We start from the raw sequence: 17,190 nt of genomic DNA, 5'->3' as shown, positions 1-17,190 counted from the left end.
TTTGTTCACAGCAGTTCAAGCTAACCTCAGAGACTAAAGTCAAGGCAGATAAAAACCAGTTTCGGCGCTAAAAGCAAACTATAATTTCTCGTTGCCATTGGTTACCTGAAACTATTCCCACGCTGGCTACACGAGAGGCCATGTTAACAACCGATGAACAGTCCTCGCTGGCACTTGGTGTAGATTATATTCGACACTAATAGATTCCAAACGAAAAAAGAATAATAGGAAGCTAAATAAGAGAAAAGTCAATATGATGATGAAAATGACGTAGCAAAGATTTAGGAATAAAAGATTACACTTTAACCAAGTAACTGAATAAAAATAAGAATCAAATTCTTTTCATTAGATTTTAAATAAACTTGGTGTAGATTGTATTGGACACTAATAGATTCCAAACGAAAAAAGAATAATGGGAAGCGAAATAAGAGAAAAGTCAATATGATGATGAAAATGACGTAGCAAAGATTTAGGAATAAAAGATTACATTTTAACCAACTAACTGAACAAAAATAAGAATCAAATTCTTTTGATTAAATTTTAAAAAAATCGGTGCATTTCTCGAGATTCTAACATACAACAGTCCACCTGTGACGTTTGCACGCTAATCATTGCACTATGGCACAACCAAGCAACAACAATGTAGTTATATTTATGACGGCCATGTTACCAACCGATGAACAGTCCTCGTTGGCACTTGGTGTAGATTATATACGACACCAATAGATTCCAAACGAAAAAAGAAGAATAGGAAACTAAATAAGGCCAAAGTCAATATGATGATAATAATGACGCAGCAGAGATTTAGAAATAAAAGATTACATTTTAACCAACTAACTGAACAAAAATAAGAATCAAACTCTTTTCATTAGATTCAAAAATAAAAGAAAAGAATCGGTGCATTTCTCGAGATTCTAACCTACAACTTTCCACCTGTGACGTTTGCACGCTAACCATTGAACACAGTCAACATCGGTTTAGAAAACATCGTTCTTGTGAAACACAAGTACCTCTTTATTCACATGAAGTTCTGAGTGCTATTGACAAGGAATTTCAGATCGATTCCGTATTCCTGGATTTCCGGAAGGCTTTTGACACTGTACCACACAAGCGGCTCGTAGTGAAATTGCGTGCTTATGGAATATCGTCTCAGTTATGTGACTGGATTTGCGATTTCCTGTCAGAGAGGTCACAGTTCCTAGTAACTAACGGAAAGTCATCGAGTAAAACACAAGTGATTTCAGGCGTTCCCCAAGGTAGTGTTATAGGCCCATTGCTGTTCATTATCTATATAAACTATTTTGGAGACAATCTGAGCAGCCGTCTTTGGTTGTTTGCAGATGACGCTGTCGTTTACCGACTGATAAAGTCATCAGAAGATCAAAACAAATTGCAAAACGATTTAGAAAAAAAATATCTAAATGGTGTGAAAAGTGGCAGTTGGCCCTAAATAACGAAAAGTGCGAGGTCAGCCACATGAGTTCTAAAAGGAACTCGTTAAATTTCGGTTACATAATAAATCAGTCTAATCTAAAAGACGTAAATTCAACTAAATACTTACAATTGCGAACAACTTAAATTGGAAAGAACACGTAGAAAATGTTGTGGGGAAGGCTAACCAAAGGCTGCATTTTATTGGCAGGACACTTAGAAAATGTAACAGACCTACTAAGGAGACTGCCTATACTACGCTTGTCCGTCCTCTTTTAGAATACTGTTGCAGCAGTGTGGCATCCTTACCAGATAGGACTCACGGAGTTCATCGAAAAAGTTCAAAGCAGCACGTTTTGTATTATCTCGAAATATGGGAGAGAGTGTCACAGAAATGATACAGGATTTGGGCTGGAAACCTTTAAAAGAAAGGAGTTTTTCGTTGCGACGGAATCTTCTCACCAAATTCCAATATTTTGTTGACACCGACCTACATAGGGCGGAACGATCACTACGATATAAGGGAAATCAGAGCTCGTACGGAAAGATATTGGTGTTCGTTCTTTCCTCGCGCTATATTAGATTGGAATAATAGAGAATTGTGAAGGTGATTGGCTGAACCCTCTGCCAGGCACTTAAAAGTGATTTGACGAGTGTCCATGTAGATGTAGATGTAGATGTAGATGTATGGCACAACCAAGCAACAACAAAGCAGTTATATTTATGACGGCCATGTTACCAACCGATGAACAGTCCTCGCTGGCACTTGGTTGTAGATTATATACGACACCAATAGATTCCAAACGAAAAAAGAACAGTAGGAAACTAAATAAGGGCAAAGTCAATATGATGATGATAATGACGCAGCAAAGATTTAGAAATAAAAGATTACATTCTAACCAACTAACTGAACAAAAATAAGAATCAAACTCTTTTCTTTAGATTTAAAAATTTTAAAAAAATCGGTGCATTTCACGAGATTCTAACCTACAACTTCCCACCTGTGACGTTTGCACGCTAACAATTGCACTCTGGCACAACTAAGCGATAACAATGTAGTTATATTTATGACAGTCGATCCAGTCGCAACGGAGAGTTGTATTTTCAAAAATTCATCTTCACGCACGGTTGTGTGAAGTTTATCTAATTTAAGACAATATTTGTGATTATGAAAACTACACATGTGACGCTGATTCGGGCCTTGTGTGCAGGTATCCATTAGTGTATGGTTAGTGCTGTGCATGAAAAATGTGTATTTCATTAGCATCGTTTTGTGTGTGTGTGTGTGTGTGTGTGTGTGTGTGTGTGTGTGTGTGCGTGTGGATGGATGAGTGGGTAGGTGGTTATCATGTGTGATGAAGTACGAAATAAAAGTGCCAGACTCATGACCCAGAACCCAAACACATCAACAAGGAATGCCGGATAACGAATTGGAAGTGATCTGACCAATTGTTGGCCGGCTGCGGTGGCCAAGCGGTTCTAGGCGCTTCAGTCCGGAACCGCGCGACCGCTACTGTCGCAGGTTCGAATCCTGCCTCGGGATGTGTGTGATGTCCTTAGGTTAGTTAGGTTTATGTAGTTCTAAGTTCTAGGGGACTCATGACCTCAGATGTTAAGTCCCATAGTGCTCAGAGCCATTTGAACCAATTGTTGTGGGAGTTTGGCAATGGTTAACCATTGAGGAGTGACGTTGATCGCTCTGTTTGAGAAAACCAGCTCCAACGCGTGAAGGGTCAACTACACTCCTGGAAATTGAAATAAGAACACCGTGAATTCATTGTCCCAGGAAGGGGAAACTTTATTGACACATTCCTGGGGTCAGATAGATCACATGATCACACTGACAGAACCACAGGCACATAGACACAGGCAACAGAGCATGCACAATGTCGGCACTAGTACAGTGTATATCCACCTTTCGCAGCAATGCAGGCTGCTATTCTCCCATGGAGACGATCGTAGAGATGCTGGATGTAGTCCTGTGGAACAGCTTGCCATGCCATTTCCACCTGGCGCCTCAGTTGGACCAGCGTTCGTGCTGGACGTGCAGACGTGAGACGACGCTTCATCCAGTCCCAAACATGCTCAATGGGGGACAGATCCGGAGATCTTGCTGGCCAGGGTAGTTGACTTACACCTTCTAGAGCACGTTGGGTGGCACGGGATACATGCAGATGTGCATTGTCCTGTTGGAACAGCAAGTTCCCTTGCCGGTCTAGGAATGGTAGAACGATGGGTTCGATGACGGTTTGGATGTACCGTGCACTATTCAGTGTCCCCTCGACGATCACCAGAGGTGTACGGCCAGTGTAGGAGATCACTCCCCACACCATGATGGCGGGTGTTGACCCTGTGTGCCTCGGTCGCATGCAGTCCTGATTGTGGCGCTCACCTGCACGGCGCCAAACACGCATACGACCATCATTGGCACCAAGGCAGAAGCGACTCTCATCGCTGAAGACGACACATCTCCATTCGTCCCTCCATTCACGCCTGTCGCGACACCACTGGAGGCGGGCTGCACGATGTTGGGGCGTGAGCGGAAGACGGCCTAACGGTGTGCGGGACCGTAGCCCAGCTTCATGGAGACGGTTGCGAATGGTCCTCGCCGATACCCCAGGAGCAACAGTGTCCCTAATTTGCTGGGAAGTGGCGGTGCGGTTCCCTACGGCACTGCGTAGGATCCTACGGTCTTGGCGTGCATCCGTGCGTCGCTGCGGTCCGGTCCCAGGTCGACGGGCACGTATGCCACGGCAAACTGTCTGACACTGACGGCGGCGGTGCACAAATGCTGCGCAGCTACCGCCATTCGACGGCCAATACCGCGGTTCCTGGTGTGTCCGCTGTGCCGTGCGTGTGATCATTGCTTGTACAGCCCTCTCACAGTGTCCGGAGCAAGTATGGTGGGTCTGACACACCGGTTTCAATGTGTTCTTTTTTCCATTTCCAGGAGTGTATTAAGTAGTTTTAACAGAACTGTAGTAATATTGTCTGTTGGGTCATTAACATATAACATAGCAAGTGTCTCAACTGCCTTCCTTGGGGCACGGATGAAGTTACTTCTGTATCTGCCAATGACTCTCCACCCAAGACAACATCCCTCAACCTCCCTATGAAGAAATCCGCAATCCAGTAACAAATTTCGTACGATACCCCACACGATCGTAGATTCCTTAATTACCCGATCCAAGTGCTTTTCGGAAGCCAAGAAATAGTGCCTCTACCTAGCTTGCTGTAGCCGCACAGGTCACGAAGTCGCCCTGTATCAGCGTTTGATTTCAGACACACCTGGTGATGGGGCTAAGACTACGAGGCCATGGTAGTGTATAGCGAGTTCTATTACGCAAGGCTTTGGTCAATAAAGCATTTTACAACTGTGGCGGATTTGTTTACCCTGAACATGTAGAACAGAATCAGATTTTCACTCTGCAGCGGAGTGTGCGCTGATATGAAATTTCCTGGCAGGTTAAAACTGTGTGCCGGACCGATACTCTAACTCGGGACCTATGTCTTTCGCGGGCAAGTGCTCTACCAACTGAGCTACCCAAGCACGGCTCACGCCCCGACCTCTTCCCAGGCTGTGGCAAAGCCATGTCTCCACAATATCCTTTCTTTCAGGAGTGTTGGATCTGCAGGGTTCACAGGAGAGCTTGTGTAAAGTTTGGAATGTAGGAGACGAGGTACTGGTAGAAGCAAAGCTGTGAGGACGGGGCATGAGTCGTGCTTGGGTGGCTCAGTTGGTAGAGCACCTGCCCGCGGAAGGCAAAGGTCCCGAGTTCGAGGCTCGGTCCGGCACACAGTTTTAATCTGCCAGGAAGTTTCATGTTGTAGAACAGTTGTCGATGTCCCACAAATAAAATTTTTTTATACATGACTGTCTTGATTGATGGCTTCCAGGATGTTACGTAAGAAAAGCGCAAGTTGGAGTTGGCACGGCCGAAGTTTTTGGAACCCACGCTGGTCAGCTTTCAGTTCGAGTGGTGCAGTGGAAATCGTTCGCCAGTCAGCACTCGGGAATTGTTAGCTGAGGTGACCGTGGGAGCATAGGCGCCAAGAGACCGTCCTACGACGCCGGTCGCTGTGGAAACTGGTGGTGTCCGGAGAAGAGGCGGTCTGCTATGCATGACAGCGGGGAATTACGTTGTAAACACAGAGCGGGCAGGCCTAATAAACCTGTACCGGCTCTGGACGGCTTATTACGTGAGGCGAGCAGCCTCTCCGCCTCCCACGGCCATCGGCCGGTGTTTACTTTACGTCGCCGCGCGGGAGGCGCCTGATTACAGGAGCGCGAACCGCTGTGAGCACAGCGCGGACCGCGGGACCACCGGCAGAGTGCTGGCGCTCTGGAGGGAGGCACAACGCACACACACTGCCCGATTTGACCGCTCTTAGCGATAATGGGCAGCCGGCAGGCTGTCTAATGGCTCCAGCCAACAGGGGGAGCGCAGCATCGCCAGCCGCCGCCAATTAAACGGCGCATCGCAAGAAGCCCTGCACCACGTGATCGGCTAGGCCCTACGCCTTTCCGTAGGTAAGCCATGCATCCCCTAGGCCGGTATTACACTATCAAATTTCTTTGTCAAAAATCTTTGTCCAATATCTTTGTCAAAGATATTTGATGGTGTAACAGGGAACTTTGTCAAATGTCGTCCACTATTTGATCAAATCTAGGGCTTCGCTGTAGATTTGATCAAAGAAATCGCTTGTCTTCTGTTCACTGCAATGTGACATGTCACCATGTGGACGCTAGCATCGCGCAACGTTCTGCCATCTGTAGTGTTTTTATAAACATTGCCGGTAAATGGAATTGGTGTGTACCGACAACTACGAAATTAATAGAAATGTATCAAGCTGCTGAGGCACTTTACAACGTGAGGCACCCTGAATACAAAAATAGATTAAGAAGATTAGAGACCTGACCTGAGCTGACCTGACCTAACCTAACCTAACCTAACCAAGCCTAACCTAACTCTCCCCTGTAGCAAGGAATCGGAGTGTTACAGTGAGCTTGTCTTCTGCAGATATAGCATTTCTTGAGTGAGTATTGTGCTTTGTGATATGAGGATACACTTCACTGAGCACATACAGAAATGTATGCTCATCCATTCTTAAGTAATTGATGCACGAATTGACGTCCTCCACTATAAGCTCACGTAACAAGTTTTGTTGAATGCTTTTTTCGTCTCGTCATAAAACCTACAGCTTCACCCAGGTACTTTTCCATTCCCCCCCGCTTCTCTTTCACATGTGCACACAATCTAATTGTGGTACAAGCAAGTGCTGCGGTTAATAACAAGTTGTTGCTCTCAGCCATTTTGAACTTTGACGAAACATCTGATTACAATGCAATATCCTTTTTGCGCTACGTCAAAGATTTTTGTCAAATATATTTGACGAATATTTGATCACATCGTTGATCAAATCTTTGACAAAGAAATTTGATAGTGTAATACTGGCCTTAATTACAATGAAATTATCCCAATAAGCAACAAAAACTTGAAAAGGAATACATTCGAAATCATGTCCTTAACTTATGATAAGGTGATAAAAGTCATGGGATGCCTCCTAAAACCGTGTCGGACCGTCTTTTTCCCAGCATATTGCAGCAACTCGACGTGGCTCAACAAGTCATTAAAACTCCCCCTGCAGAAATATTGAGTCATGATGCCTCTGTAGACGTACATAATTGCGAAAGTGTTGCCGGTGCATGGTTTTGTGCGCCAACTGTCCTCTCGATTATGACCCATAAAAGTTCGATGAGATTCGTGTCGGCCGATGTCGTTGGCAAAATGTCCAGAATGTTCGTCGAACCAATGATGAACACCTGTCATCCTTAGAAATTCCATCGTTGTTTGGGAACATGAAGTCCATCAATGGTTCCAAATGGTCTGCAGGTAGCCGAACATAACCATTTCCAGTCAATGATCCTTGTAAACATGGCCCACGGCATTCTAGAGCCACCACCAACTTCCACATTGCCTTGTTGGCAACTTGGGTTTACGGCTTCGTGGGGTGTCTGCCACACTCGAACCCCACCATGAGCTCCTACGGACTGAAATTGCAACTCATCTGACCAGGTCGCGGTTTTCCAGTCGTCAGCTGTCCAATGGCCACGAGCTCAGAGAGGCGCTGCAGGCGAAGTCGCGGTGTCAGCAAAGGCACTCACATCGGTCGTCTGCTATCGTGGCCCATTCACGCCCAATTTCTCCGCACTGTCCTAACGGATACTTTCGTTGCACGTCCCACATTGATAGACGACTCTCCAGTCACGATAACGTGCTGGTCCTAGCTGTCGGGAAATTTTAGAGCCAGTCGCTAACCTGCTAGAAACCGACAGGAAGGTAGATGAATTTCTCTACAGGGTGTCCATGATGGTACTGAAATAAAAGCTTACATTAAGTGTAGGCCCAGCACATTATTACAGAGATGGTACATGTTGTGATAAAACACAGTGAACAAAGAGATACAGAGCACATGGTATCTGCTAACACCTCATATTACCACATCTCGCTAGCTAGCAACAAATTGAGGAGGGATAGGTAAAGAATAAAACAAATGTACTATTTTTGCTAAAATGATACTGAGACATAATTTTCTGGCTTCTGTAAGATAAGCACGAGGGCTATGCGTAATATAGGGCATTTAAAAAAGAATATACGTATTTCGAATGTACATATTGATTAAACTGTAGGACACACAACTATCAAAGTTGGGACACACCGTTACGAATCTCTCAACTTTAGACATTCAACATGTTCTCCACTAGTGACACGAACAGTATCACACTGATACTTGAGTGAGCGTGTCCATCGTCACTGATGATATGGCGGTTTGGATCCTGTTCTTTAACTCTTCTGGGCTCTGTGGTAATGTTGGTGCATAAACGATGTCCTTAATGAAATTGCACAGGAAGAAGACACAGGGCTTCAAATCCGGTGACAGTGGAGGCCAGCTAACAAGTGCTAGGTCGCCGGCTGTTTGATGACCGATCCAAAGACTCTGTACGGTTTCATTCAGATATTCATGCACTTAGCGACTCCAATGAGGGGATGCCGCATCTTGTTGAAAACTGAAGTTATCCCCGTTCGTCTTCGGAAACAAGAAGTTTTGTAACATTACTACGGGGCTTGACTGAAAAGTAATACCTCCAGCTGCGTAACTCTTCAACAGTTGGCAGCATTGGTATGCGGCAGGTACTGGCTTGTTTCGTAACCTCTTCTCTACAGCTCCAATTGGCGGAAATCCTTAGCATTGAACAGTTGTATTGTTACAATGTTAAGTATAGAACTTTGCCCAGACGGTCGGTCAATGTGATTTAAGCAAGTTGCAGTATTTGAAGTATTGATAGCAGAAGGTGTCACCCCAAAGGAGATTCATCAGAGAATGAAAGCAGTTTTTGGTGATTGTGTCGGTATGAGTACTGTGCGTCGTTGGGCGAGTAAGTTTAAAGATTATGAGGCGGGACCATCTGACCTGCGGGACAATCAAAGAGTTGGACATCCTGTGACAGCAGCCACCGAGTTGACAGATTGCTTCAGGACGATCGTTGTATCACTCAGAGAGAAATTGCAAGCACATTCGGCATTTCACAAGAACGTGTGGGTCATATTATTGCTTTGCTTGGCTATCGGAAGATCTGTGCACTATGGATACCCCAGATGCTGACTCCTCAAATGAAAGCGCACACCGTACGGCATCCTCCATACTGTCCAGATTTAGCACCGCCTGACTTCCATCTGTTCCCTATAATGAAAGCTAATCAGCGAGAACATCATTATGCTTCTAATGAAGATGTTGAGAGAACTGTGAGACTGTGGTTGGGGAAACACATTGTCGACTTCTTCCGTGACGACTTCAGAAAACTTGTTCATTGTTGGCAGAAATGTATCCAATTGGCTGGTGATTATTTAGAAAAGTGAATATTGGTAATTAAAGCTCACATTCTAAGGATTATTTCTGCGTTTGATTTATTACAATATTTCCATCCAAACCCAATTGAAGAAGGTGGAGGCATTACTTTTCATGCAACCCTCGTAGATACTGCAGACCGTTAGCTGCTTTTTCATCAAAGAAGAACGGGGCGTAAAGAGATGAGTGTGATATTGAACAAAACACATTGAATTGGTCGAATTTCGTACATGTTCACTGCGTGCATATGGGTTCTGTAGGACCCAAATTCGAACATTGTGTTTGCTTACTTTCCCACTAAGGTGGAAAGCCACTTCATCACTGAATACAGTGCGTTGTGCGAAAGTGTTATTGTCAGTAGCATTCTGAAGCTCGTCAGGAAATACCGCACGTTTGCGTTTGTCGTCATGGTGTAGAGCCTGTAACAGCTGTAACTTGCACGGCCCTATAAACCAAACGATGTCTTAAAACATGCCACATTGTTGTTGTAGGTAGTGAAACTTAATAGTTTTTATTTCAACTGGAATAACTAGGAGGGTGAAACTTTTAAATGTGATTTTACTCAAAATGCTGAATGCTTACTCAATGTTGTGAAGCTGCTGAGTGAATTTGAATGCAAGTGAACCTCCTTTTTCTTTACTTTTTTTTATAACGTCGACACTGACCCACAATATTCTATATCTATATCCACATTCAAGCGCAACACAATCTCACTGATCAAAAAAATTACAACCTGACTTCAAATAATTAATTCAAAAGAATGGCCCCGACTACAAAGAAATCTTAACAATAACCTATACACTTCATTAAGCACTTACCTAACAAAAATCTTCATTACGCGAACTGCTGCAATACAGTGAGCGTTAATACTGCCAGCTAAATAAGAGATTCTAACTACCAAAGCCACTAACTACTAATACGCATGTGGTTAGCAAAGGAAAGATTTTGTTGCAAATCAAATAATGTATTGTTTACCTTAATAATGTGGCATCCAGTACAAAGGCATATAATCATGAATAATATACAATCTTCAAGTCGGACATAGCTTGCGCTAACACTTCAGACCTCTGCCATCCATCAACGCTAACTTCAAACATTTAACATCCATCGCTGCTGGCTGTTCACCTCCAACTGACCAACAGTACTTCCATCACTGCTGGCGACTAACTTCCAACTGTCCAACACTACTGGCGATTAACTTCCAACGAGTCCAACTAGCCACAGTCCCTTACAAAGAAAGCGCAGTGAGGGATCCACTGCAAAGTGCTAAACGGCGCTGGCAACACAGAAACAGCCCACTTACACCAGTTATAATTCCCCTCTGGTGCGACGAGTTGGTTTTGTAGGAATGCGCTGGAAGTGGTTTGAACTCGTGCGTCATATGCGTCGGAAGTACGAGAGTGTCCAGGACTCTTTCATTTATATACACATCTTGTGCCTACAAACTGTCAATTTGGTACTCCAGCCTGAAACGTCTTTCTCGGAATTACACTTCGAAAACACGAGAACACAAAATGATTTCTGCTGCGGAATAGCCGTTTTACAACGTGTGACAGTAAATAAGCAAACAGAAGGCAACCGACATCTAGCGACGGTGAATATAAACTACATTTTATTCGTTCCTCCAATAACCGAGCCGCGTCGCAGCGATCCATAGTTTTGGCAACTTTGTAATGCGTACATACTTTTTGAAACACCTTGTATAATCTCAGGTTGTGTGTTAAAAATAAACAAGTGCTTGTACCGTCACGACGTTCGTCAGTCAGCTCTGGTGTGATCGTCGGTGTGTAAGGAGCAACTGACAGAATTGGACGGTGCATCTCCTGCCAGTTGCGAAGTACGATCTGTCAATCACTTCTGACAAGATGCAGAGTGACCACCAAGTCTTGCCCTGATTATAACATTTTATTTCGGAATAACCGTTTAACATAATAATTTACATTTGATGCCATTACATAGGTTAGTGTTACTATATATTTTTTAAGTCCACTTACATTAGTAAACCTCAACGTGTTCTCCCTTGGTAGCTCGGAGAATGTCTTGGTGGTATTCTAGTTCCCGCCAGGTATTCCGTAACATATGTTCTGTCACAGTACCCACAGCAACTTGTATCCTAGCCTTCAGTTCGCCGACGTCAGCAACTGGTGTGACGAAGACTCTGTCCTTGATATAGACCCAGAAAAAAAAGTCAAGGGTCATAATGTCTGGAGAGTTGGGTGGCCAGGGTGTTGGAGTGTTCCTTCCAATCCACCGATCCGGACATTACTTCCCTCTCCAGACATTACGCGCCTTGACTTTTTCTTTCTGGGGCTATATCAAGAACAGGCGTCGTCAGAGCAGTTGCTGACGTCGACGAACTGAAGGCTAGGATATAAGCTGCTATGGGTACTGTGACAGAAGACATGTTACGAAACACCTGGCAGGAACTGGAATACCGCATCGACATTCTTCGAGCTACCAAGGGAGTACACGTTAGGGCTTACTAACGTAAGTGGTCATAAAAAAAAGTAGCAACACTAACCTATGTAACGGCATCAAATGTAACTTATTATGGCAAACGGTTATTCTGTTATAAATTTTTTAATCGGGACAAGATTTTGTGCTCACTCTGTATTTATTGATAGGAGCTCAAAATGGCTCTGAGCACTATGCGACTTAACTTCTGAGGTCATCAGTCCCCTAGAACTTAGAACTAATTAAACCTAATTAACCTAAGGACATCACACACATCCATGCCTGAGGCAGGATTCGAACCTGCGACCGTAGCGGTCACGCGGTTCCAGACTGAAGCGCCTAGAACCGCACGGCCACACCGGGCCGGCAATGAGAGAAGTGTGTGAGAATCCTGTGACATCACAATTTTATTGTGAGACTCTTACGAATTTCCGAAGGATGATCCAAAAGCGTTCTTCATGGCAATACACGGCCCCATAGTGCATATCGAACAAAGGAAAATATTAAACTCTTTGTCTGGGAGGTTTCTCGACATCCTCCCTATTGTCTAGATTTGGCACCAAGTGACTTTCGGCTCTTCCTCAGGATGAATGTCTGTCTGGGTACTAAGCATTCCACGACGGACCACTGACAACCGACAACTGAAGAATCAAGTGGAACCATTATTTGACGATGGGTTACAGAAGCTGGCGTCGCGGTGCAACAGAGGTTTGAATTTGGTTAGCGGCTACTTGGAGAAGTAATGCCAACATGTACGTACAGATTGTATACAAAAATTTCTTTTTTCCCCTTTTTTCTCCCGGACAGCTGCGCGCGCTAACACAACGCTTCCGCTGTTCGGATAGACGCGCCGGCCCCAGATCGAACCCTCCGAGCGGATTAACGACGAGGGCCGGTGTGCCGACCAGCCTGGATGTGGTGTTTAGGAGATTTCCCACATCCGACTAGGTGAATAAAGGGCTAGTACCCCCGTCCTATCTCAGTTACGCGACTCGCAAACATGTAGAAAACGTCATCACACATTCACGTGGAGAACATTAGTCGCAGAGAGTTGGGGCGTACAAATTCCATCGCAAGATGGAAAAGGGCGACGACAGGGAATGTATTCGGCCATGCGCTAAAACTAACATAGACTAATCCAATAATTAACATGTCGACCTGTGACAATTTGGTATGACGACCAGGAAAAAGAACAAAGAAGAATAGCCAATCAACGCCAGCCATAACTGGGGCAATGGGGGAGGGGGGGGGGGGGGGAGGAGGGAGGGAACGAGGCGGCTCTCCCACGGCTCTTATGGAAAGAAAAAAAAATAGTGCAGTCAGGAGGGTTTCTTAAATAAAATTCTTTAAAGTCGGTATTACGCAGGTATTTAAAAGATCTGAGCTGGAACGTTTTATGGCTAGTTACAAGTCGCCATTCATCTTCCAAAATATTAAAAATACTCCATAGCCCCAGATCTAGCCGACACCCCCTCCTCTCTCCCCTACAAACTATCGTTTGGGCTCCCTTCCACCCAATCGGAGGTAGTTGTTGTTGTTGTGGTCTTCAGTCCTGAGACTGGTTTGATGCAGCTCTCCATGCTACTCTATCCTGTGCAAGCTTCTTCATCTCCCTGTAACTGCAACCTACATCCTTCTGAATCTGCTTAGTGTAGTCATCTCTTGGTCTCCCTCTACGATTTTTACCCTCCACGCTGCCCTCCAATACCAAATTGATGATCCCTTGATGCCTCAGAACATGCTCTACCAACCGATCGATCCCTTCTTCTAGTCAAGTTGTGCCACAAACTCCTCTTCTCCCCATTTCTATTCCATACCTCCTCATTAGTTATGTGATCTACCCATATAATCTTCAGCAATCTTCTGTAGCACCACATTTCAAAAGCTTCTATTCTCTTCTTGTCCAAACTATTTATCGTCCATGTTTCACTTCCATACATGGCTACACTCCAAACAAATACTTTCAGGAACGACTTGCTGACACTTAAATCTATACTCGCTGTTAACAAATTTCTCTTCTTCACAAACGCTTTCCTTGCCATTGCCAGTCTACATTTTATATCTTCTCTACTTCGACCATCATCAGTTATTTTACTTCCTAAATAGCAAAACTCCTTTACTACTTTAAGTGTCTCATTTCATAATCTAATTCCCTCAGCATCACCCGACTTAATTCGACTACATTCCATGATCTTCGTTTCGCTTTTGTTGATGTTCATCTTATATCCTCCTTTAAAGACACTATCCATTCCGTTCATCTGCTCTTCCAAATCCCTTGCTGTCTCTGACAGAATTACAATGTCATCGGCGAACCTTAATGTTTTTATTTCTTCGCCATGGATTTTAATACTTACACCGAATTTTTCTTTTGTTTGCTTCACTGCTTGCTCAATATACAGATTGAATAACATCGGGGAGAGGCTACAACCCTGTCTCACTCCCTTCCCAACCACTGATTCTCTTTCATGTCCCTCGACTCTTATAACTGCCATCTGGTTTCTGTGCAAATTGTAAATAGCCTTTCGCTCCCTGTCTTTTACCCCTGCCACCTTCAGAATTTGAAAGAGGTTCCAGTCAACATTGTCAAAAGCTTTCTCTAAGTCTACCAATGCTAGAAACGTAGGTTTGCCTTTCCTTAATCTAGCTTCTAAGATAAGTCGTTGGGTCAGTATTGCCTCACGTGTTCCAATATTTCTACGGAATCCAAACTGATCTTTCCCCAGGTCGGCTTCTACTAGTTTTTCCATTCTTCTGTAAAGAATTCGCGTTAGTATTTTGCAGCCGTGACTTATTAAACTGATAGTTCGGTAATTTTCACATCTTTCTTTGGGATTGGAGGTTAATTTACGAATATCTCGGGTGGAACCAATACATGTAGAGTAGAGTATTGTATCTACAATGTACCTAGGAACACAAGATGTTCCATGATCGGTACTTCAGGTTGTTCAAAACTGCGTTTCAACGTAAGAGTTGGGCTAGAGCACCTGGAGATGAGTAGCCTAGTTGCCACACGTCGCACCAAACACAAGTGTAATCTTACTACTCATTCAGTTCCCTCAAACTCGCGAACTATTCACTTCATAAATGTGGGTCCTGCATCAATGTGTCCCCGAAGAGAGGCATCATGTTTTGTTTTAAACACATTGTTGAGATGATATACAGACAAATGTTGATGGTGTTGGGACAGCAACCAGCCACAAGTTTATTTTAAGTTCCTTTATTCAAAAGGTACCGTTACTGGCTTCTAATCATTATGATTCTTCATCAGACGGCTTTCACGCTTTCATTACAACATGTGCTGCGTTTTTTTTACCGATTAGTTATCCTAAAATATAAATAATACATAATTATAAGCCCGTCACAAAGATGGCTGAGTTACAGATTTGCATGTGACTCACGTGAAATGCCAGTTTGGTGTACTTGTTTTCTTAGTTTTCGCCCAGCAGACAGTTTACGGAAATGCATTTCCTAACGATGTTACCGAATTTTGAGCACGCGGTAAACTCTCCTGTTATTGAAGTTATGTAAGCACATTAAGCAAATGAAATCTTAAGAATACATTAAATTTTCACCTGTTACAAATCGAAACTCTGGCCGCGTCTTCAAACACGAAATAATTTCAGTTAAATACGTTGTAATATTGACCGCTCGTGTGTCAAGTACTAAGCGGTCATCCGTGAGGTTTTGTTACGAGGAAAGGGTTAATAATCAACATGTTACTAATTTTTCTGATTCAGCTGCTTATTTATAATGGAACAAAATGTTATATTTATGATTGTTTACCGCGGTGAGAAAACATATATTAAATCGCCCAGTCATTATTGGATAAAAGAACAAAGTCGATACAAAAAACATTACTTCAGTATTGCAGTAATTATATTGTAAACAGAAATACTTATTTTGCTCGATACAGGTTGAACTCTTGAGATATTAACTTCATGTGGAATTGGTTGCTATTAAGGCCTTATTAAAATGTAAAAACTTACGAAAATATAATTTTTTTATGTAGCTACTGATCGCTGTAAATATCGCACTTCAAACATGCAGCTGAATCCGCCTATACTTTATTATCAACGGAAAAACTCAAATTACATCATTCCTGTTGCTATGACAAATGCTTGAAGTACCACCATACCTGTCACTGTAATTTAATGAAATGAGAAAACTGAGTGCGACTGTTGAAAAGACTTGATTCCTAAATGTTGACCAAGAACTTACTGAATGCTGGATCGTTAACATGAAGTCAAAGGGCATTGTCAGCGAATGAATATGTAGTGCCGTAACTCTGTAACTTGCGTTGAACTGGGATAGCAAATGAAGTTTTTACTGAAAATTAAAGTCTAAATATCTCACTATAACTCTGTAATCTTAAATATAGCATCTTTAGCTCTTTTTACATCAATGTGTAGCAAGGATGTAAATTCTCTACTAGGAACCGTTCTCAAATATTAATTTAAAGGATGTTCCAAATTTTCACTCGACCTGGGGTGATTTGGAACATGGACTATTTTGGACAGTAATTGCATTTAAAACTTGTGGGGAGGTGAATCAGAACACATGAAACACATCTAAGCGCGTTTTATTAAGAAAAATGCATTCATATTACTTCAACTTAGTATTAAGTAATATCAATGACTATTTTTTGTATTACCTACAGACTTTATTAAACATTCAACTTCTGAACTTACAAATGCTTTTTAAGACAATGATTTTTTACAAAACATACCATAACATTCATTAATTACATACCTTGCCCTTGTTTACCTAATATCAATGACTTCGAGAGATTTAAGTATCATTCTTCTTCATCAGAAATCAGCTCCTTTCATCACCACAGGCTTACATGTTTTGGGTGAGTCTATGATTCTATATGGATGTTGAGATCCACTCTTGACTATGCAACAAGGTGGAACACCTCTCACAGTCAAATGTTTGAAATGGTATGCTGTAACTCTTCTGTCCACTTGAGCTTTACATTTTTACTGAAACGTACAAAAATATCCTTGTTAGATGAGAGCAGATTTTTCACACATTCAAAACGCTCTTCTACTCTTCCACTTCAGTACAAGTAGAGCTTCACAATATCCCTAACCAAACTAGTCGAAACTAGCTTACCCTGTTCACAAGATTTAAATAAGCCACTGATTTCTACCGTCAAGACAGTTTATCCACCTATTTCAAAAGGATTTTTATTATTTAACTTCCTTGAAAGTGTACTAGCAGGGATTCCGTGTTTTAGATGCAGTCCAGACAGATATTTTAAGTGCCTTGATTTCATCAACAACTTTCTGGGGACTTGTCTCGCTATGTCTATATCTTCTTTTTGTAACTGACGGTCCATTTCAATTCACACTGAAGAAGTATGATTTTTCACATTTGTGCCTGTAACTAATGAAT

The sequence above is a fragment of the Schistocerca gregaria genome, chromosome 3 (genome assembly GCF_023897955.1).
Source record: "Schistocerca gregaria isolate iqSchGreg1 chromosome 3, iqSchGreg1.2, whole genome shotgun sequence".
NCBI lineage: Eukaryota > Metazoa > Arthropoda > Insecta > Orthoptera > Acrididae > Schistocerca > Schistocerca gregaria.
This window is presented reverse-complemented; position numbering follows the sequence as displayed.